The following is a 23579-nucleotide window of genomic DNA, read 5'->3' as shown; positions in this document are numbered from 1 at the left end:
TCTAGGGTGTAAGGGTCAGTCACCTTTACTCTGGTTCTTGTGTATAGTCACCGCTTTCTATTGATTTATTTAGTTTTCTTCATCTAGTTTTGTAAGGTTGATGGTTATTGCCTCTTTTGCCAGTATTGCATTGCAACCTCCTTTGGCAGTCAATGGGTTAATCCATTTAAATTACATACCTGATAGAGATGGCTAATTCTGATTATTTCCAACACATAAAATAAATGCCTAGAGGGATACTATTAAGGTAAATTTGTCTTACATCACTTGCAATCATCAATCCACTGAATTTGGTATAGACAATGGTCCCCCACAGGGAAATGTACTGTAATTATGAAGTTTCAAGCTTTACTAACTAGCTTCACACAGTGGTTGCCAGGAACCAATTTCACACTTATAAATACTTAAAGGGACACACCTTTAGCTGTAAAACAGGTGTATGTTATTGATCTAAACCAGTAGTTCTCAACCTTTTTTTCTTTTCATTTGGACACCTGTTGTAAAGTTTTTAAATTAAAGCAAGACCTCTGATTTATTTGTATTAGCTTGTGACACCCCCAACTCTATTACTGCAACGCAATCATTTAAAAATTAAAATACTGTAAAAAGTAACAAATGTATACAGGAAATATTACATGATATATATTGATATTACCTCAAACTGACCAAGATAAAAATAATACAAAAGGAATATACTCTTTATTTAGGTAATATTCTGACCCTCAGCCCTGACCCTGTGTGTGCATTTTCCATGAACATAGAATTACTGATAGGGAATTAAAGAGATGGTAAATTTCAGACTATAAGAATGTTGCAATAAAAAAAATATTAGTTTGTAAGTAAAACCACACAATTATTTATTATATATATTTTATAATAAAAGGTTTATAATCCTAATTGGTATTGTCTGTTCCTCCGCACCCCTTCATTTCCTCTTTTGGCTGGGCTGTGATGTATATAGCAGTCCCACCCACTCTCTACATAGGCTTTAAAGGGGCTGGACTTCAAAATTGTCAACTGACTGGAATTGTCATAAAAAAAAAGGAGTTCATCCATGTGGGCCGGCATAACCTTGTAATAGAAGCATTATTATATGCACTAGTTTAACCCTTTCACAGATGGATTAAAACCAAAAAAAGGTACACATATACTTTTTTCAATGGCAAAGATTACATTTATGGCATGTGATTATTTAAAGTGTACCATCCCTTTAATAAGATTAAAAAAAGTGAGCAGAAATCCAGACAATTCTAAATTGGAAATTTCTATCTATAGTTACAGTAGTGAGAAATTCATACTGAATGTGGTCTTTTGCCCAATTCAGTATGATCCACAGTGTGCTAATAAAAAGATAGACTCCTATGTCTGATTCCTTATGATCTGTGGAAGTGTTATAAAAAAGAGAGAGACTAAAAAGAAAAAAATAATCTGAATTGAAATGCAAACTTTTAAGAATAAGGATCCTATTTAAAGTGACAGTCAACACAAAAATTGTTATTGTTTAAAAAGATAGATAATGACTTTACTACCCATTCCCCAGCTTGTCACAGCCAACATGGTTATATTATTATACTTTATAACCTTTAAACCTCTAAATTGTTGCCTGTTTCTAAGACACTAAAGACAGCCCCCTGATCACATGTTTTTTTATTTGCTTTTCACAACAGGAGAGTGCTAGTTCATGTGAGCCTTTAAACCTCTACATTTCTGCCTGTTTCTAAGCCACTAAAGACAGCATCCTGATCACATGCTTTTTTATTTGCTTTTCATCACAGGAGAGTGCTAGTTCACGTGAGCCATATAAATAACATTGTGCTCACGTCCGTGGACTGTGCACAACACAGCACTAATTGGCTAAAATGCAAATCAATATATAATAAATATAAAGTCATGTGATCAGGGGGCTGTCAGAAGTTGCTTAGATACAAGGTAATCACAGAGGTAAAAAGTATATTAATATAACTGTGTTGGTTATGCAAAACTGGGGAATGGGTAATAAAGGAATTATCTATCTTTTTAAGCAATAACAATTTTTGAGTTGACTGTCCCTTTAACAGCTAGGGAACCTATCATCACATGTTTTAGGTAAGTGGGCAGATGATGTTGTTCACCCACTGCCTGTCAATCATCCCAGACAAATGAGTTTGGGTTTGGGGTTGTTTTAACCCCTGCCTTCTGTGAGGTGTTGGGGAGGTTGTATATCTGCTGCGCTTGCGCTAATAAGACTTGCATCAGCACGCCTGCACCACAGGGCTCCCAACGTAGCCACTACTGCCTGATAGTCTTAAATATCGATTGTTTTGACTCAACAAACAGCCTTTACACTAAGAAGATGGATACTAAAGGGACGGGAAAGTCAAAATTACATTTTCATTATTCAGATAGAACATGCAATTTTCAGATATGTTTCAGTTTATTTCTATTAGGGATGTACATTCAGAGTATTTGGCAGCAAACAAATGGGGAAGAAGGCGGCCGCCAGCATCTCGCTCTTGGGAAAGTGCAAGACACTAAGATCTGTGCAAATCCAGATCTTAGACAATAGTTGAATGCAGCTAGCGCCGACCTTCTTCCCCATTCGTTAACTGCCAAATATTCTGAATGCACATCCCTAATTTCTATTTTCAAATTTACTTAAAGGGATAGTAAACTCCAAAAATGTTATTGTTTAAAAATATAGATAATCCCTTTATTACCCATTACCCAATTTTGCATAACCAACTGTTATATTAATATACTTTTTACCTCTGTGATTGCCTTATAGCTAAGCCTCTGCAGACTGCCTCCTTATCTCAGTTCTTTTGACAGACTTGCATTTTATCCAATCAGGGCTGACTCTTGTGAGCACAATTTTATCTATATGAAACACATGAACTAACGCCCTCTAACTGTGAAAAACTATCAAATACATTCAGATAAGAGGCGGTCTTCAAGGTCTTAGAAATTAGCATATGATCCTACCTAGGTTTAGCTTTCAACTAAGAATTCCAAGAGAAAAAAAGCAAATTTGATGATAAAAGTAAATTAGAAAGTTGTTTAAAATTGCATGCCCTATCTGAATCATGAAAGTATAATTTGGACTTTACTGTCCCTTTAATTCTCTTGGTATCCTTTGTTGAAACGCATACCTAAGTAGAGTCAAGAGCAGAACTGCACTACTGGGAGCTATTGGTGCATATACACATATGCCTCTTTCCATTGGCTAACATTTGCAGGGGTTTAACACATAGGGGTCAATCACAATCCTTTAAAAAAGCTTAATTAAATTATCTACAAAATTCCCCATAGGTATTAATGTTGAATTTTGTAGAAAATCAATAGATACAATTTCTAAAGGGTTGTCTTCAACTCCATAGTTATATGTAATAACGCGGATTAAAGAATTTTCTTTTTGTACATTTATGTACCTTTAAGCATTTCATGTTTTTTATATTTTTGAATGTCCAATGAAGTTAAAGGGACAGCCTACTCCAGAATGTGTATTGTTTAAAAAGATAGATAATCCCTTTATTACCCATTTCACAGTTTTGCATAACCAACATGGTTATATTAATATACTTTTTACCTTTGGGATTACCTTGTGTCTAAACCTCTGCAGACTGCCCCCTTATTTCAGTTCTTTTGACAGGCTTGCATTTTAGCCAATCAGTGCTGACTCCTAGGTAACTCCATGGGCATCAGCACAATGTTATCTATATGGTACACACACACTAATGCCCTCTGGCTGTGAAAAACTGTCAAATGCATTTAGATAAAACGCGGCCTTCAAGGGCTTAGAAATTAGCATATGAGTCTACCTAGGTTAAGCTTTCAACTAAGAATACCTTAAGAGAACAAAGCAAATTTGATGATACAAGTAATTTGATAGAAAAATAAATAAAAAAGCTTCCTCATCCTTTGCAATACATGAAGAGCTCCATATAACATTTGCACATTTGGCATAATTATGTAACATCACACCCATAAAGCAAAGTTGATGTTAATTTTAAAATGTATATCCTAATTCTATTCTATATCATCTACATTAGCCAAAACCTTCAATTAACTGCAATGCCAGTATAGTACTGGTTTGGTGGCGACCCTAATGGATCTTTCATCCTAAACTTAAAATGCTAATTGGAATCCTTCATTCTCAACACACTGCATATTGCTCCTTAGGAAATGAAGAAGAATTTGAGGAATGAGAACATAACCCTCACATCTCTGCAAACGTCTGCGTAATTAATACTTTGTATCTTTCAAACTATCCAGTTAATGCTGATATGACATGTAATAAGTCTCGTCCATCTTGCATTCCAGTGGTATGTGGTCATGCTAGAAAATAATCATTTACTGGTCTTAGTGCAAAAAATGGGACTGTGTGATATTGAATAAAAATATATATATAAAAAGTACATTTCCCTTCATTAACAGCCCTTGTAACCAAGGGGTTAAATCATCTTGCTTTAAATCTTAATTTTATATTCTATATATAATCAATGTAATAAAATAATTTGCATTACAAACTACAAACTAACTAGTGTACAAAAACACAGTCAGTCATACATAACTGTACAATATTACATTTGTTGAAAGTGCCTATTATGAAATATTTTATAGAGAAGAATTGAAAACTAAGAAATGGTATAGTAGAAATCTCCATTTTATACCTTTTATGTATTCAGCTCTATCTAATCTATATCTGTCTGTCTGTCTATCATCTATCTATCTAGATATCTAATCTATATCTGTCTGTCTATCTTATCTATATATCTATCTAATCTATATCTACCTGTCTATCTATCTTATTTATCTATCTAATCTATATCTATCTGTCTATCTATAGCTATCTAATCTATATCTATCATCTATCTATCTATCTATCTATCCCATATCTATCTATCTATCTATCTATCTTACCCATAGCTATCTATCTATCTATCTATCTATCTATCTATATATATATATATATATATATATATATATATATATATATATATATATATATATATATATATATATATCTACCTGTCTATCTTATTTATCTGTCTATCTATCTTAAATATAGCTATCTAATCTATAGCTATCTATCTACCAATCCCATACCTATCTTCCTTACCCATATCTATCTATCATCTATCTATCATCTATCTAACATATATCTATCATCTATCTATCCTCTAATTAGATTAGCTTTGTTATTCCAGTGATCCAGATGCCAAATTAGTGTATAGCACTAAGCAGTAACACTTTTATTAGACAATACATATTAACAAAATATAAGTTTTGTGAGCTCCCTCTCTTCCTCCAGAGAGAGTTAAAACTACTACATATCATTTCTATAAACTAAGGAATTTAATTGCATCTTTCATATATGAAGAATTCTTTTATTCATACACTTTACATACCGATCACAATTCCTATATAAAGCATCAACATACTCTTCTCTTTAATACAAAGGCTTATAAAAGGGAATATAATGTATGACTGCAGCTAGACTGTGACCCTTGTAATCAAAACTAAAAGCGAGCTGATAAATCCATCAGTAAAACACATATCCTTCTACCTTGCTTTGCCTTCAGAATTTATTTCCAGGGTTTTTATTTTAAAGATTTGAACGCTGTACACGTTAAAAAAAAGTAGCCAATCTACTTCTCTGTAATTACACTGCAACATGAGAAGAGATATGATCCATATATTTAGGGACGTTTATTTAAGATCTGTCTGCTCACAATCACACAGTGTACATGAGAAATTGCAAGTGCATTCATTCTGCTAAGAGGGGCAGGCAGAGCACCTTGGATGCAGGAGGAGTTTGCTGTGTCTGGGAGGGCTGTTGGCTGATACGATGAGCTGGGCCATAGGGGAGGAGACTTCTCCACTGTGTGAGCCTGGGACTCCAGTTCAGACCTAGCAGAGTCTGTGTCAGGATTCTGCAGCTACCATTGGGGGGAGGGAGCTTTGGAGCTGCTGTAGACAATCCTCAGCTAAGGATTTTTTTCTTTTTGCATTTGTACTGTTTACTGGCTCTTTCTCTTTTTTTTGCCTGCAGTCGATCTGGAAGATCTTAAAATGTGTGGATCTGCAAGTGTATCACACCAGGGGCCACAATGTTATCGAGGGAGATGCAAATAAGGTCTACAGCAGCCTCTCTGACAAACACACAGCTTTGCATTACAAATTTGAGTTGATCCTCGCCTCTCTTGCTGTTTTTTTTCTCTCTCTACCCTTTACCCGGACTCCCTTCTTCTTCTTGCATTAGACTTGGGAGTGTGTTGCAGTTTACTTCTATTGCAATGTGTGCTATTTGCAAGTGCAGGGAAATGTTGACTTGATGTTGGGTGCTTAAAGGAGAGCCGCCTCCTGTCCCAAGGAGTTCCTACAACCTCTCGGATCCAAGGCTAACCTTTTTCTTCTGCATAAATCCCAGGACTGTAAGGAAAACTATTTAACCCCTTCTCAAGAAAAAAAAAAACTAAACCAACGACCCTGCAAAAACAAAAACAACCCTTGGATCAAACACTAGGTAAGAGATTGATATGATCTGCAGTATAAAATACTTATTGTAATATGAGGTTTATAATATGTTTACAATCAACTGGTTACTGTTAAGGCTCATTTAACCCCTTGGACACCAGATAGGAGAGTTATTAATGGGTTAAAGTGTTGCATTAGAAGCTTTGTAATCAAAGTATATTTTCTTTTGAAACAAAATATTCAACTGGTGTAATGTGGATTGCAAGTCGGATTATTTTTCAACCTAGAATGTTCCTCTGGAGAGGTTTAGTGACTGCATTTTTTTTTTCTCTCTCCCCTTCATATGTGTGGTATAAATTAGAATACATATATGGGATACAAGGGGTTGCTGCCGCCTGCTGTGCATTGCAGTGTGATATGAGAATACAGCTCTAGACTTATGACCTAAAGAGGAGAGAGTAACATTTTGTGTAGGAGATTTAACTGCTGCTGCATTTATTTTCCCCCCTTTGCATGTAATGCTTATTAATGCATAAAGGATCCCATATAGGGAAAGGGGTAAATAATAAAGATCTGGGGGAGGGTGGTGACTGAGCTAGCTGCTGTATCATGGGACAAGGAAAAGAAAGGTTAAAATCAAAATGCAGCCAGATGTGAACTGGCTCCGGCAGGCGGAATGAATGGCAACAATTAGATGCAAGATCCCTTTGTTCTGAGCCTGCCAGGGAGCCAGACACCAGCATTGCCCTGTTTCTTGGAGACTGGAGCTTCTAAACTTTGACGTCGGATTTGGATATTGGCTGCACTAATGAGTACTTGTGTCCGATCAGATGCCCTCTGGGCGAAAATAAATATCATTTTGGGGTTTGATTAAGGAAAGAAGCTAAAGTCCCCTTTTTTTAAGGTTGCAAAACAATATTAAATGCACTTGTGTATATATGTGTATGTGTATATATATATATATATATATATATATATATATATATATATATATATTTATGCACCATTTGTAAAAATAATGTCTCACTTGTAACAGTAGAGCCACTATGTGCATATTAATACATCATTTTAGTATTGGATCATAAGGATGCCATAATCTGGCTCTCAGTAAATGCATTTTATATACATTATACTTAGTGGTGAATTCCACTATATACAGTTTTTATATGGTGGGTCTCCTTATTCTGCAAATTGAATTGGAGTTACTGCACTTATATCAATGATAAAGTTAAGTGACCCAGTTGAATTGGGCATTGTAAAAGAGAGTGATATATATATATATATATATATATATATATACAGACACCAACATATGGAAAGCTTTGGACAGCTGCAGCAGACTATGGAAGTGACTCTGAAAGGTGTTATCTGCAACACGTTTTAAAGCTGCTCATTATTTATGTGTCTTGTACAACTCTGAAGCTGTGAAGCTATTAGTTTGCCAACATCTAAGAAGATCTGGTAATGTTCAGGTGTGTATCTGTTTTATTGGCACATAAATATTCTTCCAATCACAAAAGGAAAAGGGATCTTGCAGAACAAATGCCCTGTTGTTTGCTTTTAGCTATTCTGTATCCCTCCCTTTTGTTGCCTGTTACTAAAAGAAGTGCTATTCCACATTATTCTGCACAAATTGTCTGAATTAATGCAAGTGTGAATTCTTAAGATTTGAAGGGGTCAATTACCATATCAAAGCCTTTCCCCCTAGTTTAAACTCAATTCACAAAACTTTAGCCTGCCTTCCATTTTTTTTTTTTTTTTTTGCAGCATCAAGTTGAGGCCCAAAAGACCATGGGGGGATTGCAAAAGGGAAAGGCTGGATGTTGAACCATATGCTTTCACAGTTTTCTTTGTATTTAGGAAAGTAAAAAAATACATTTAGTGTATAGTTTAGCTATATGCTGATTTTTTATTTTTTTTGTGTTGGAGTGTTATATGATCGTTAGGGTGGGATTGCATAGTCAACGCAGGTCTTTGGACGGTATATATATATATATATATATATAAAAATCCTTAGGTAATAAACAGTAATTAAATGATGTTATGAAATTACTTTGATGCAATGTAAAGTTGCATATTTATTTTACCATTGTGTGTATAAAGTATACCAAATCTGTATGATTCATGTGCCTGGTTATTATCATTAAGGAGTGTAATAGTATAGTAACTTCCTCATAATAGGAGAAATTCAGTCGATTTATCATGATCTTTTAACTCTTTACTGCCAGTTCACTGCATTTTTTTTGTAGTGTATATTTTAAACCTAAGCCTTGACTTTTGTATTTGATTACATTATATTAAAAATCAATATACCAAATTAGGCCAACTCGGAGACTCACAAAATAACTTTGTCTTCAGTTCATTGGGCCTTTTTTTTTTTTTTTTCTTTTTGTTCTACAAGCAAGCAAAAGGATTTAGAGGAATAGCATTTTATTTCTCCTGCCAGTGCCAGATTTTATATTTCCTGTTCACAGATCTATAGTCTGTCTTACATGCTATCTATTTTATAAATGTAAGTTGAGATTTTAAAAGGTATTAAACTTTATCCATAGATAATTTTCTAAGCTGAAATGAATTTATGGATGGATAGCAGAATTTAAACATGAAATTGATATTTCTTTTATTGTAAACACCCTGGCCTAACATTTACAAGAATTCTTTGAATTTGTTTAGTAAGACAGCAGCAGGGTGATCATTAAGGATAACATTTAAGTTAATTACATGATTTGAAATGTTTTTAAACAGAGAGACATGCCTTTATCTACAGTGGCTATGTAATTTTGTCATTTTGTTTTATTTTATTTATTTAACTGAATTTGAGCAGTTTATTTTCTTTTTCAACTACCGCAAGAACTACTTTTTGGTGACATGAAAGAAACGCACATTGATGTAATTGCTATTATCACACTTAAATGGCTGTTAACTAGACTGCTTTGAATATAGAGTACTATAAAAACAGATATTAGGCTTTCAAGCCATTAAGCATAATCTAAAGATTACCTTTAAGGTGATACTATTCGGTAGTTATGTGGACAAACCCCCCCCCCCCAAAAAAAAAGGCAATTAATCTTTTAAGGTGAAAAACGAGAGACTATTTTTTTCTTCATGTGACAGAAATGGTCAATTTTAAAGAAGATTTAATGTGTTCTTTCAGCTGCCAGATTTAATAACTGGGTTACTATGTGAAAGGAAACAAACAGAGCCAACCTTATTGGTTGTAGGATTCAGGATATTGGACCAGGTGAGGTAAAACAAACCAATTACTTCAGGTTTTAACTTGACTTTCCTATAAAATAGCTTTTTAAAAGGGTTTGGCTTTTTTTTTTATTTATAATTTTATGAATGTTCTGACATCAAAGACATCAACTAACCAACTACAGAAACTAGTATCAAGGTACTGATCTCCCATCCAGCCCTGCAAGTCTTAATTTTAGTCTACCGGTTGGATATTTATTACAGCAATTTGCACAATGAGTAGCAACATTAACACCAGGTTTCTGGGTGTTTCCTTGTTTTAGAATGAACAAGTGTAGAGCTTTCACATTTGCTTTGTCCAACCTCCAAAGTTTTTTTAGTAGCTGGGGAAACACAACCGCATGTTAAACTTAGAACCAATTAATCACATCCATCTAATGCATTAAGGAGTGTGGTGTTTTTTGTGTACAATATTCGCTATATATTTAGATCAATCAATCCTTTCTGTGTGATAAATGTTTGTTACAATCTAGGTCATTAGCAAACATTTTTTATGTCCACAAAAATAAATAGATTTCTGTAATTTCACTACTAGCTAAAATTTGTTCTACTTGGCACTGAATACCTTTTTGAAACTTTTAATTTTGGTAAGCTTATCTTTAATGGCTTATGTAGTGTCTTGGTGTTTTATATATATATATATATATATATATATATATATATATATATATATATATATATATATATATATATATATATAGTGTTGTACGCTGCACATTACAATGAATTCCAGTTGTTTGTTTTTATTTTCAACCACTTTTTTTGCATTTTACTATTCTGAGATCCATCAAACAAAGCAATCATTTATTATTCTGATTAATAGAATGCCTGAACTCATCTTTTTAAAAATGTTTGGTGTTATTTTTCAACAACTATTATACCTACAATTTTTTCCCTTTGTAAAAGGCAAGTTAATGATTCACAAGCACTTTAATGCTTTGTGATTTTAATGACATTATCGTAACACCTTTTTTGTCCCCCCCCTATAAAACATTTTTTGTTCAAGTTGGCATTTTAAAGTTCATGGTTTTTATTTCACAATATTTTCTTCATACTCCTACGGAGAAGAAAATTAATTTAAAATGAGTTCTTTATTTTTTTAAGGCTTCCCAGTTTTCTTGGATAATTACAGGAAAAAGAAATGATAGTTACCCATAAACAATGAGTGCACTTTTTTTTTTCTTCTGCTTAAGCTTCTACCAGTGGGAAGGCTGAGAAACAAAACGGCAACTCTAGATGTTATGTTCAGTGACAACAATGTTCCATTGTAAAAATGACCTGGTTAGTTTCCCTGAGAAAATGCAGGTTTATTCTTTCATTTTAATTTGTGTCGGAGAAAATTATCTGTAATTTTGTTTAATTTAAAATTCTAAAGTATGTTGCAAAGTAGAAATAAAACAAATATGTATTATTAAACATCTAAAAACTCTTATTTTTTATTGGGCATAAGTGTGCAGCTGCAATGTTGGGCAGCTTTAATGAAGTTTAATTTTATACACATTTTTGGTTTTGTAAGGAATTCCATTGATTCATATTTAACTTTTTTTTTTTTTTTTTTTTTTTCCTTTCATAATGAGGCATCAGTTGAGTAACTACTCACAGGGGCCTACTTCCAAAAGAGGCATAGTAAAAAAACAAACAAGCCCCTAAGTGCAGAATAATCAACTGTATAGCAGCCTGACTAGAGCAAACGCAATGCTTACCACCTGCAGGTAAAGTGCAGCCTACAGCAAAATGCTATTGATTGCTTCTGAGACACAAAACAGGCTTAAATACAATTTGTTTAATTACAACAAAAATGCAATTTTATGAAGTGATATACTTTGTCTAAAGAGAGGATTTGATGTGTTGTGCACTGGTGAGCAAAATCCCATCACAGTTGTATAAATGTGTTCAATTACTAAGGCAGCTGAGAGAGGGGGGGGGGATCAATTTACACAGAATGAAGAAGTTTGATTACTAGTGGCAAAAAAAAAATCCTTAAATATGTTCCTAAGAGGTCAAGTTGTAACTTTTGTAGCCTGATTTGTGGCACTTGCCTGCCATTGCTATAGTTTGGGTACAGGAAGCAAATCTTCCATTAGGAATGAACTTGCATTGAACACCCTTTTCCTTCAAAAAAAGTAAAACGCATGCAAATCCTTTAACAGGTATTTTTTAACTCAAAGACAAGATAAAATGTAATTACCGTTCACAGCAGCCTGTCAGACAGTGAATTTCTGCTTTGTAATTCCAAGATTTTTTTTGTTCCGGGCTGTTGAAATGAATAGGCTGTCACTCTTTCTATTAAACACTTTTATTTATTTATTTTTAATTATGTCATAGCTTTTTTTTTTTTTTTTTTTTATTTTCTGTATGTGCAAGGACATATTTCTTAGCAACCATCTGCACCTGCTTTTTAAATTGGATATAACCCGTGATATTTGTTTGCATTCTCAGCACCTGCTCTTATAATGTGATGTTCAAACATAACATTTATATTTTTATTTTATTGGCTAAACCATTGCAGATTTGACTCCTAGGGTGAGCATTATGATATTCTGCATCAAGTTAGACACTCTCAGGCCAAAACTGCCAAAATACTAGAATTTATGGGTTAACTAGTTAAATACAATAGACAAATGTTGCTCTAAATAGAACAGTTTACATTCTATTTTTGCCGAAGGGAAAACTTTTGGTCTGCTCTGCTCCCGGATGTAATGTCTCCCTCTTCAGAGTGAAACATTAATCATGAACTGCCTAGTGCTTATGTTCTGAAGAAAATGGGCCCCTGTTGGTCTTGTCACTGATTTTTACAATATGTGATGGAATAAGTTAACATAAGCAGGCTGAGAAAGAAAGAAAAAAAGACCTTGGTCTTTGTATTGGAGGAAGGAATCCCAAAGCCCCAAGAGTGCTACTGAAAAAATAAAAAACTCTTTTGGGGATAGAGACTTTCCGTAGAGGTGATAGCATTTTGTCATGCAGCTGTGCAAATCTGAGTCAGTCACAGTCTGATTTACCAATTTGTCTCAGTGTATTGAGTAAACAGGACTGCAAGAACCTCCCTTTTCTGGTTTGCATGTCACATTAAGTCTGTCTGTCAATGTTCTTGCTCACTGTTTTAGCACTAGGCCTAGCACTATTGTGCAATGAGTCTCTGTTCCCTGTTACTGAGTTTTGACAAAAGAGTACTGACTTAATGAAATAAATCGAGGAACTACGCTGTATATAACACACGCTGACAATCATGGCCACTCTTTGTTGGCCAATAGTGTGTACACACATCTACAGATATATATATTTTTTTTTAGTTTATTTCAAAAATACTTTGGCATCTACATTGTTGGGATTTTTGCAGTAGTCCGGTTGTGCTAGCGTTAGAATCTGCAGATGTTTTCATTTTAGCTTTATTTATCTATTTGCCAAATGTGATATGTTTAACACAACAAACAAAACAATGCAAAGCAGCCTGTCTAATTAAAAAAGCAAAAAACACTTTTTCCCCCCCCCTCACGGAAATCAATACAAAATCTTACAATGTGTTATTTTTCAACCCAATGTCTGCCTTCATGCTAGTTTGTTCTACTGAACAATTTACAGTCTGTTGTGTATATATAAAAAAAATGTTGCAGTGCCTCTTATTTTAAATAAATAATAAATTGGATTAAATTTGTAGGTCAGACAGATGTTTTTTCCTTTTCCTGGAAAGGTGTGTGTATGTAATTAATTATATGTGTGTGTGTCTATCTATCTATCTATCTATCTATCTATCTATCTATCTATCTATCTATCTATCTATATATATATCTCTCACTATTGACACAAGTCCAGTGAGTGCGGTTCTTTACTATATTGGATACAGATGTGTGTGGCTCCTGGATTTGGTGAGCTCTGTTGTTTTTGTGATTATGACGTTGTATAAAACTGGCACCATATAGCCACTTATGGTCAAAGAGCCTTCCCAATGTTGAGCTTTATGCAATAATTTTACTTTTCAGATTATAGGTCCGCATCTTTTTATTAGTCTGTTTATTTTAACCTGAAAAGCACTGTCATATGATTAAGATTTTCGGAATTCTTCAGTTCTGATAACTGAAGCATTTGTTGAAGTCAGAAGGCTATGAATGACGGATTTAAAAGCCGAGTTCCTGGTAAACTTGTATTATAGGTCTTATGAGAAGCAACTTTTGCTTTCAGATTTTACTATCAACACCTCCAAGCTGATTATTGCTGTGGATACAGATGACAGAATTATCTAACGCCTATTACTGTCAAAAAGCGTTCTTGAATGATGTGTAGTGGGATGAGACTTTTTTTTTTTTTTTTTTTTTTCTTGCTTTGTTGATGTAAACAGCTGGGCAGTCAAAAGCTGTTTGGATTCCCAAACTTACTTTATAACTGTTCCTATTTTTGTCTGTTACGAAGAAAAGTAGAACAGCTAGGATTCTGGAATCTAGTTTTGCATATTAATTCACATTTTTTTCAAGGGAATTGCATGTTTGCTTGCGATTAAATATCATATCTTCCAACGTTTAGAGGCTGAAGTTTTCATCAGCCATTGTTCTGTCATACTGTGCTTTCTTATTAACTTTTTTTTTTTTCTATAACCGATTTCTACATTTCCCCCGGAAATTATACCACTGGGCAAAATTTAATGAGAGCGAACCCTAATGCCTTATTTTCTTTTACGTTTTATGAAATAACATTTGAATGATAAATGTTAATATTCAAAAGTTTTCAGTTATCCCTCAATCTTAGACTGCATTTTATCTTTTTTTAGTAGTTAACCGTGTCATGGAATCAGTTGGTGTTTTAAATAAAGATAATATTGATTATTTTTTGTAGTAGAAGAACTACTATTAGTATTATTAGCAATAGCTAAGTTTAAACAATATGCAAGCGGAAATATAATGTTCACTAGTGCTTAAATATTTATATAGACATCTTTTTAGATATATTCAAAGCCAATGAATATAGTGATGATCTGCAGAAATGCAATCATCAGTCTGACTTCCTTTTTTTTTTCCCTATGGAGATGCATTTTTTTTGGTTTTCTATTCAAAATCTTGCTGTGTGGCTTGTTTGTTTTACTTCTGCTATTTTGATTATCTGCTATCACCAGTAGAAGTATTATTCTGTTAGTTGCTTATTTGCAGTATAACCGTCTCGGGTCTCATCTGTTTCCTAGATGCCTCTACTGGATTGCCAGTTGCACCCAACAGGTAGAGTGTATCAAAAAAATCTGTTCTTGTAGGGGGGACGGGGGAATATCAATGTTGACTTTAAACAGCATTTCTTATAGCTTTTTTCCCTGGTGGTGTAATTTCTGTGTAAAGGTCAGCCTGCCAGAACAGATTTATGCTCCAAACAAGACTTGAAGGTTTGAGAAGGAATCCTCTACTACATTTTATGAAATGGTTTTAAAAATTGCAAGCAATACTGCATTTTTTCCCCTCCTATGTCTCCTTAGTATATTCTTTTTTTCCTTTTGTGTGGCTTTTCTCTTTCTTTTTTTTTTTTCCAAGGCTTTTAGATATTTTGGCTTTTATCTTCCTTATGATAAATCAATTGATTATTATAACAATACCTCTATAGACAAAAGTCACGCATTTTTATTTCATGTATGTATAGTATACGTTTCTTTCTTTCTAGTTTTCCTTAGGTAATTGAGGGGAAAACACATTTAAACAGGAAGCTACATTAAGGGTTCATAGGATCAGTAGTTTAAAGAAAACTAGTTTCTTTGGCAACTATTTGTTTATAGACACCATATGAAAACATTGTCCTTGTTGCATTTTTGGGGATAGAAAAGGAAACTATGAAGGTGTAACTAAAACAGCTTTAAGTCTCTTAATTCACCAAAAGGTAAATAGAGACACTGGTCTCTTGCTGTTTATTTGTTTGTTTAAACATCAGGGGCTAGTCTTGTCTTGTTTTGGGTGGTCTTCAATTACAGATTTATTGCTATGATAGTCTTGTTTTTCACCTCCAAAGCTGATAGCAAAACATTTTTGTGGAACTTTAAAAGTTTGTCATCTGTGTCTTTTAGCATCTCAACGGATTAAGCTGCCTGTCTATACTTTTCATGGCTTTTTATTATGAGGTTTGCAAAAGTCTATGAATGATTACGAAAGAATGTTACTTAAAGCGAAGATTTGTTGGTTTATCGCTCCCACACTTTTTTTTACCTACAGTGGGAGTTTGCACATGAGCTAATCAAGCTGGAATGATTATTTTTCTTCCGAAGATGAGTTGTGTATACAAACTATTTTTGAGACCCCTGTTAATTGTTGTCCTTATATTTTACATTACTGTAAATCACTGGAGGCAGCTGTTTACAAATTGTAAATGCATTTTCTTTTAATTTTTTTTTTTTAATTTTGCTGAAAAAAAAGTTGTAGAGAAAAGACCTATGCACTCTTTCCAGCTGATATAAAGTCCAGAAGAACTCTTTCTCTCTCCCCCCCCCCCCCCCCCCCCCCCTTGGATCTTTATAGTCACATAGCCAAATATACTGCTACATGCAATGCAGTTATATAGTACAGGTACAAAATCCAGAATTATTCCGATATAAATACATTTATTAAAAATTACCATTTCTTCCCACCAATAAGTCACAATCTTATCTACCTGTTTTTTTTGTGTTCTAAAATGCAAAGTCTATATTTAGTACTGTACTATCTTTCTGATGGTACTATGTATACAAAAGCATTATAAAACCACCTTTAGGTTGCATGTATAAGCTGTATTATGGCATGTAAATATTGCCTAAATAACGTAAGATATTGTTGTAAACGTTCCACTCTCCAACCTGTCCTATGTTACAGATGCAAATACTCCTAAATCCAAACCTTTTTCGGTCCTAAGTAGTTTGGACAAAGGGGGTTTCTACCTGTATGTGTTTATAATAAGGGGCATATGGGGTCAAAAACCTACTTTTTTTTTTTTTTTTTTTTTTTATTATTTTTTTTTTAAACATATGCAACCTACATTTGAGTTGCTAAAATCCAGCTTTCACCAGTTTTGTCTTAGGAGCACTTTCTGTTAAGTGGTTATCACTTTATCTAAACAAATAAAATGTGTGTGTGTGTGTATATATATATATATATGACAAGTGCACTCTCAGAACAGTATCACGATTTGCCAGGGTGCATGAATGTGGGTAATAATAGCAAAAGATAGAGGACAGCACTCTCTGGTATTAAATACAAAGGTTGTTTTATTTGTAGTACTTTGTATTTAAGACCAGAGAGTGCTGTTTTCTATCTTTTGCTATTATTACCCACATTCGTGCACCCTGGCAAATCGTGATACTGTTCTGAGAGTGCACTTGTCCTATTAACATATATATATATATATATATGTTTTTTTTTTTCAGCGCTTTTATTTGTTGTTTTACATTTTTTAGTATTAATCTGTAGATTATATTTTAGTTGCTTTTTTGTTTTTTTCTTCTGGACAAATCTTTCTGTAGAATACAATTTTACATTTTGCAGACAAAACTATAATGATAATGGCCAGTTTAGAATATAAAAGCCCTTGCAAAGCTTATGTTTTTCATCTCTGGAAATATAAATCCATGAAGTTAAGTACATGCTTTTATATTTTATTTTCCTTTACCAGAAGTGCCCTGTATTTGCAAATTGTATTAAAATGCTCTTATTTCTGCTAGGTCAATATCTACCTAAACTCCTTTAAAGCTAATATATATATATATATATATATATATATATATATATATATATATATATATATATATATATATATATATATATATATATATATATATATATATATATGTATGTGTATATGATGTTGCTTGATTATTTTATATATATATATATTTTTATGCACTTTTTCTACGATTTGTTACTGAAATACATTTCAAGAAAAAGTTACTGTTTTACTTTATTATTTTTAAAGATTGTGGGAACTGCTTTAAATTCATAATAAAAATATACTTTTATGTGGCCTTTAGCCGCAATGCAGTGCAAAATGTGTTTGTTCAAATGCTCTGAGGTGATTGGAACACAGAATTCGGATTTAGTTCCGAATCTGTCATGTTTCATTTTTTGGATTATTTTATATTTTCCGCAAAGGTTTGAAATGTTTAACAGGACTCCATACTGGTGCCAATTTATTATTTATACTGGCTAATCCTTGCTATTGTAAAAAGTCATTCTGTTACACTAAATAGCCCTTTAAGTACAGAAATGGTTAAGCAGATATCCTGTAATAGGCTGTTGTCTAATGAAGAGATTTACGGTACTGGCAAAGACTATTGTGTAGGTATTACCCTCTCACAGCATGCGTGTGTATAATCTTCAAGAAACTGCCACATTTTATATAGAACATTTCTAAAATAGGGTAAGAATGTTAACCACGACAATTGCTCTCCAATAGGATTATTGTAGTATGAATTAAGAAAAAAAGAATTCTAAACTTAATTTGGCATCAGAAACATTTTTTTTTTTTTTTATTACCCCAATGCGTATAATCATACTTGTATTAACAACTTATGTCTATTCTTAAACAAATTGGCATTGTTAAAGGGGCAGTCAACACCAAAATTATTATTGTTTAAAAAGATAGATAATGCCTTTACTATTCCCCAGCTTTGCACAACCAACATTGTTATATTAATATACTTTATAACATTTAAACCTTCTAAAATTCTGCCTGTTTCTAAGCCACTACAGACAGCCTCTTATCACATGCTTTTTTATTAACTTTTCACAACGGGAGCATGCTAGTTCATTTGATCCATATAGATAACATTGTGCTCTTGCCTGTGAGTTGTGCACAACACAGCACTAATTTAGGTAAAATGCACGTCAATCGATAATAAATAAAATGTCGTGATACGGAGGGTGTCAGAAGAGGCTTAGCTACAAGGTAATCAAAGAGGTAAAAAGTATATTAATATATAACAGTGGGTTGAATGCAAACAGCCTTTAAAATTGTTTTACAAAGTAAAACTTTTTAAAACAGCCTTTTTGCATCCAAAGCAACTACAATATTTTAAAGCATTCTTTGTAAATGGATATGTTTTGTGACTCAGACTTTAATTGTACTTGTTAATATTGATCTATTTGCCTTGGAAGGACCTTTGCTTTTTCCGTACCCACCCTGCGTAAAGTAAGGTTGGTGAGTTTTATGTCTTCTTTGTTTTGAATACCTTTCGCAACAATAAAAAGGTAATAAAATAATTGCAATAAAATTTTGTATGTTCTATAGAACTGTTTCATTATGTTGAAAGCTTTTTTTTTTTTTCCCCCTTCCTCTAATGGTACACAGACATTATACTGTTCTTAAATGTCCTGTGTGTTTGGAAACATTAGCTGAAATAAATCAACTGCAATTGGTTTTTAATTTGTCTTACACCAAATACTTTGTCTGGTATCTGTCTGAATGCCAGTGATGGTTATTTGTGGCTTTAAGAAACACTCTTGGTATTTTCTATGGTATCTATCTGAAGAGAGGTTGTCAAATATTTTGACTGTTCTTATCTTAGAGCTGATTATATAGTTTGGTTTTAAATCTGCCCAAATATTCTGTATAGAAACTCTTTATCTAATACCAGCAGCAAATTTGACTTTGTAGCTTAGAATTTTGGACCCAAGGTCATTTTCTACCATATATTATTATTTCTGGCTTAGTTTAACTTGGTGGGTGTTAACAAATACTGTTTATGTCGCTTTACGTGTTACACCTTAAATCTTTATTTGCAAACTTCTGTTACATTTAAAAAAAAAAAATAAGATTTAGGGTGGGGAATATAATAACATACAGCAATCCACATTTCTTTTTTCTTTTAAAAGTACTAGATGTAAGTAAATGTGTTTCTTCTTGTCCATGCCTTGTCTGCCACTTGCTAAATATAGACTCTGATGTTACACTGGCCAGAGGAAATACATGAGTACAAGCTAACAAAACAAGTATTATGTTGTAATCAGTTAAACACATGATTAAGATAACACATAATTGTTTAAGGTCAAAGTCCCTTTATTATACATTAAGTTCAATATTTCAAATAAAAAAAAAATAATTGTATTGGTAAACAGATTAGAGAAATGTTATTGATTTAGACAAAATGAATACTTCTAAAGAAACTCCCAACAAAAGCATAACTGTAAGATGTACAAAGGTGTAAAGCAGGTTGTAGTAAAGATGAGAATGTTGCTGGTCTTGTGAACTAGGGCAGGTGGACGATTTAATCAACACCATATAAAGGCACCAGATGCCTGCAGTGTTTAACAGCTCAGTTCTATATTGTTAGTTAGAGATAGTTGGTCATTCCTATATGAAATTATGTGAAAGTCTCCATCAAGCTTTTTTGGTTTAAAAAAATAATAATCTGCAGGTCTTTAACTGAACAAAACACAATATATTATTACTTTCCTTATCTAGTAAATTAACATTATTCATTTTTTTTTTATTTTTTTTTATTTTACTACCTCCAATATTTTTCCAGATTCATGTATAAAAGCATAGTGACCTTTTATAAGTTTGTTTTTTATAAGATCATTTTTGCTAATCTTTCTTGCTTCACACAAATGCTGTATGATACCAACGGATATTTCCTTTCATCGTGTCATAGTCCAATACTATGTACATTGTCAAAGGTTTAGCTACGAGTCTAGTAAATCTATTTCCTCTCACAATATTATATGGTGGTGCTCAAAAATAGTAGATATTGCTTTCAAATTATAAATTGTTCAGGCAGCAAGTAAGTACAGCATTGCTTTTAATACACTGTCAAGTCCCTATTGTGGTACATCAATAACGGTGAAGCAATACAAGGATATTCTAATCTTTATTAAAGGGACAGTCTAGTCAAAATTAAACTTTCATGATTCAGATAGGGCAGGCAATTTTAAACAACTTTCCAATTTACTTCTATTATCTAATTTGCTAAATTCTTTAGATATCCTTTGTTGAAGAAATAGCAATGCACATGTGTGAGCCAATCACACAAGGCCTCTAGGTGCAGCAACCAATCAGCAGCTACTGAGCATATCTAGATATGCTTTTCAGCAAGTGATATCAAGAGAATGAAGCAAAGTATATAATAGAAGTAAATTAGAAAGTTGTTTAAAATGACATGCTCTTTCTAAATCACGAAAGAAAAAAATTGGCTTTCATGTCCCTTTAAGTACCGTTTAAAGATTTATTTTTCTTAAAGCCCCTGATTTCACTTTAGTTTACCCCCCCCAGGATAATTCTTTTATTTTATTGTCCTGCTGATGCAGTAGCTGAAAGGAGTCGACCTATGTCGTGCACTTTTGTTCCCTATTCCTCACCATGAGAGAATAGTTAAGCATTTATCACTCGCTCACTGGCAAGACCTATTTTGAGGGCTGTGCGCCGTGTGAATGGGCCGTAGCATGAGAATTAAACACCCTGCTCATGCGCAGAGCACTTCTCTATTCCTCTACAGTAACAACAAGCTGAGTACAGGATAGTGAAAACGTAGAACGGCTTCTTTTAACCGATGAGACACTGATTAACTACAATAGAGCAAGTTAAAACAAAAAAAATACCCGTTGGAGGCCAGTATGGAACGAGAATTTTGGTAAGGTTTGTACAAATTTTTTTTTAATTATAAAAATCTGCTTTTAAATGTTAGACAAAACATAGCTTTATTTAACTATGATACTTTTTTAATTTTATGTGCCTTTAAACCAGTAAGCTAGATTGGATAGTGGAGGTTGAAAAGGATTAGCATTACAGTTCAGTTAAACAACTAACTGGCAATTGATTGATAATTATTTTTTTAATATGTGTGTGTGTATGTATATGTGATATATATATATATATATATATATATATATATATATATATATATATATATATATATATATATATATATATATATATATATATATATATATATATATATATATATATATATACAGTGTGTGTATATATACAGTATATATACACCCATATTAGCATAGTAATGTTGCATTATGCTGAACAATATAAGCATGTTATGTATTTTGTTTTGTAGGTTTTTTTGCACTGTATTATACATGTATGCAGACTCTTGCATTCTTCAGAAAAAAGTATTATAAACTTTCAAAAGGTTGGGAATTCAGTTTAACTGCACTTTCCTAAACTGTATGCATGATAAAAACCACCTTTGTACTGTTAGTAATTTGGTTCATTTTTGTCTTGCCCTACTTGCCGATTGTTCTTTACAGTTAAATGGTGTGATTATAGTCTGTTTAATTATTTTTATCCACTTTACATTGATGATTTCCCTTCAACTAACATTAAAAGGTTTTTCTTGGAAAATAATCATATAACATTGATATAATTACATCACCATTTGCTTGTGATATTTATTATTTGTCTGAACATTTACTTAAATTCTGGATATACAAATCTATTTGAAATGAAATGTAGGAACCAGGAAGAATGATAGGCCAGGCTTAAATTCCCTTAGGAGCCATAAAAACTTTGTAATATATAGATAGACATACAATCAAGAAAACATAGTAGCCAGGAGTAAAATTCTAGATAACTGGAGTCACTGGTATTCCTGAAGTCCCAACAGTATGCACAAAAGGTTACTATACTTTGGAAATAGCATAAAGTAAAATGATTATCGTTTTATGTGCATGTACACGCATGTGCAATAGAGAATATCAATTTACTTCTGAATTGACCACATATATCATGATACTGAGACAATGGGTGTCTTGAATCAAGGTCACATTGCCAATAACTTCAAACATGCTTTTATTTAAAAAAAAAACATAACAAATACAGTTTTAACATTAAAGTTTCAGAATCCATATACGAAAGATCATCATTTAATAAAAAAAATTATATATATATTATAAGCCAGGGCTCGCCCCTGGCTCCGAACTTTCTCAGATTATTCTCCATATTTATATATACAAATGCCACTGTCTGGCTCCTAAAAGTATGACTGGTTCCTAAATATTCTTACTGGCTCCTAAATTTTAAACAAATTTGTCGACCCCTGTAAATATATAAGCGGTTTAAATGTGCATTGAATAAGACATTAGCTTTATTGAAAGAGATGGACGCAACTGTAAAATGAACAAAAAAATCCTTGATTATTCAGTTTAAAAAAAATGATTTTGCAATTGAACGGTTGAATATTGGACGCGAGGAAGTTGTTTCAGAAATCTTGATTTAAAGCTATCAAATTTACATTTTAAATATGGTATGGAAAATCAGGCAAGAGTATGTGATTTCTGTGCTCCTGTGAAGCTATATGGACAACTGTGATGTTAAATGCTTAAAGGGACAGTGTATTTTACATTTTCTGCCCTTTAATGTGTTCCCAATTATCCATTTTACCTGCTAGAGAAAAGGTTTACAAATATCTCATTTACCTTTTTTATTTTGCTATTTGAAATAGCTGATGTTGCTTGTTGTATCCCACCTATACTGAAAATGTAATACTTAGAGACATTAAACACTAATGAATGATTGCTTGAATGATGTATTCAGAGGAAAGATTAACCTGAAAATAATTTGTACATGTGTGTTTAAAAAATTATATTAGTTGTTTATTGAAAAGAATAAGGGTAACAATAATGTCCATAAATTAGTGGGCGCTGCCATATTGTAACTTAGGTTACTTTTTCTGCTGAGGCCAATTAAGAATGTTTATAAATGGCTCACTAGATTGTGCATCCAATGACTGTGTGGAATATAGCTTTGTTAGGGGGAAGGTCTGCTCTTAATAATTTCCTAGGCACTTTCACTGGGTGTCTCAGCCTAACCACATCAACAGTGCTAAACTAGGAGCTGCTAAGTAAGGTTTTATACTGGATTTTTTTAGATCAGTATCTGTGCATATTCTTCTTTATAGTAGCATCTTTCACATGGTGTAAACTGTTGCT

The 23579-nt window shown here is 32.9% G+C and overlaps 1 protein-coding gene across 3 annotated transcripts in view; it reads left to right on the top strand.

Moving 5' to 3' along the window:
• The first annotated feature begins 5886 nt into the window (after nt 1–5886).
• Nucleotides 5887–23579, top strand: part of ADGRL2 (adhesion G protein-coupled receptor L2) — a 276588-nt gene continuing 258895 nt past the window's right edge. For all 3 annotated transcript variants that reach the window (XM_053693323.1, XM_053693322.1, XM_053693321.1), the window contains exon 1: nt 5887–6505. The gene's annotated coding sequence lies outside the window, so the exon portion shown is untranslated. The remainder of the gene's footprint in view (nt 6506–23579) is intronic.

This window comes from Bombina bombina, chromosome 10 (genome assembly GCF_027579735.1).
Source record: "Bombina bombina isolate aBomBom1 chromosome 10, aBomBom1.pri, whole genome shotgun sequence".
NCBI classification, from domain to species: Eukaryota; Metazoa; Chordata; class Amphibia; order Anura; family Bombinatoridae; genus Bombina; species Bombina bombina.
Note: the sequence above shows the minus strand (reverse complement) of the source record. Positions and strands in the feature narration are given on the sequence as shown.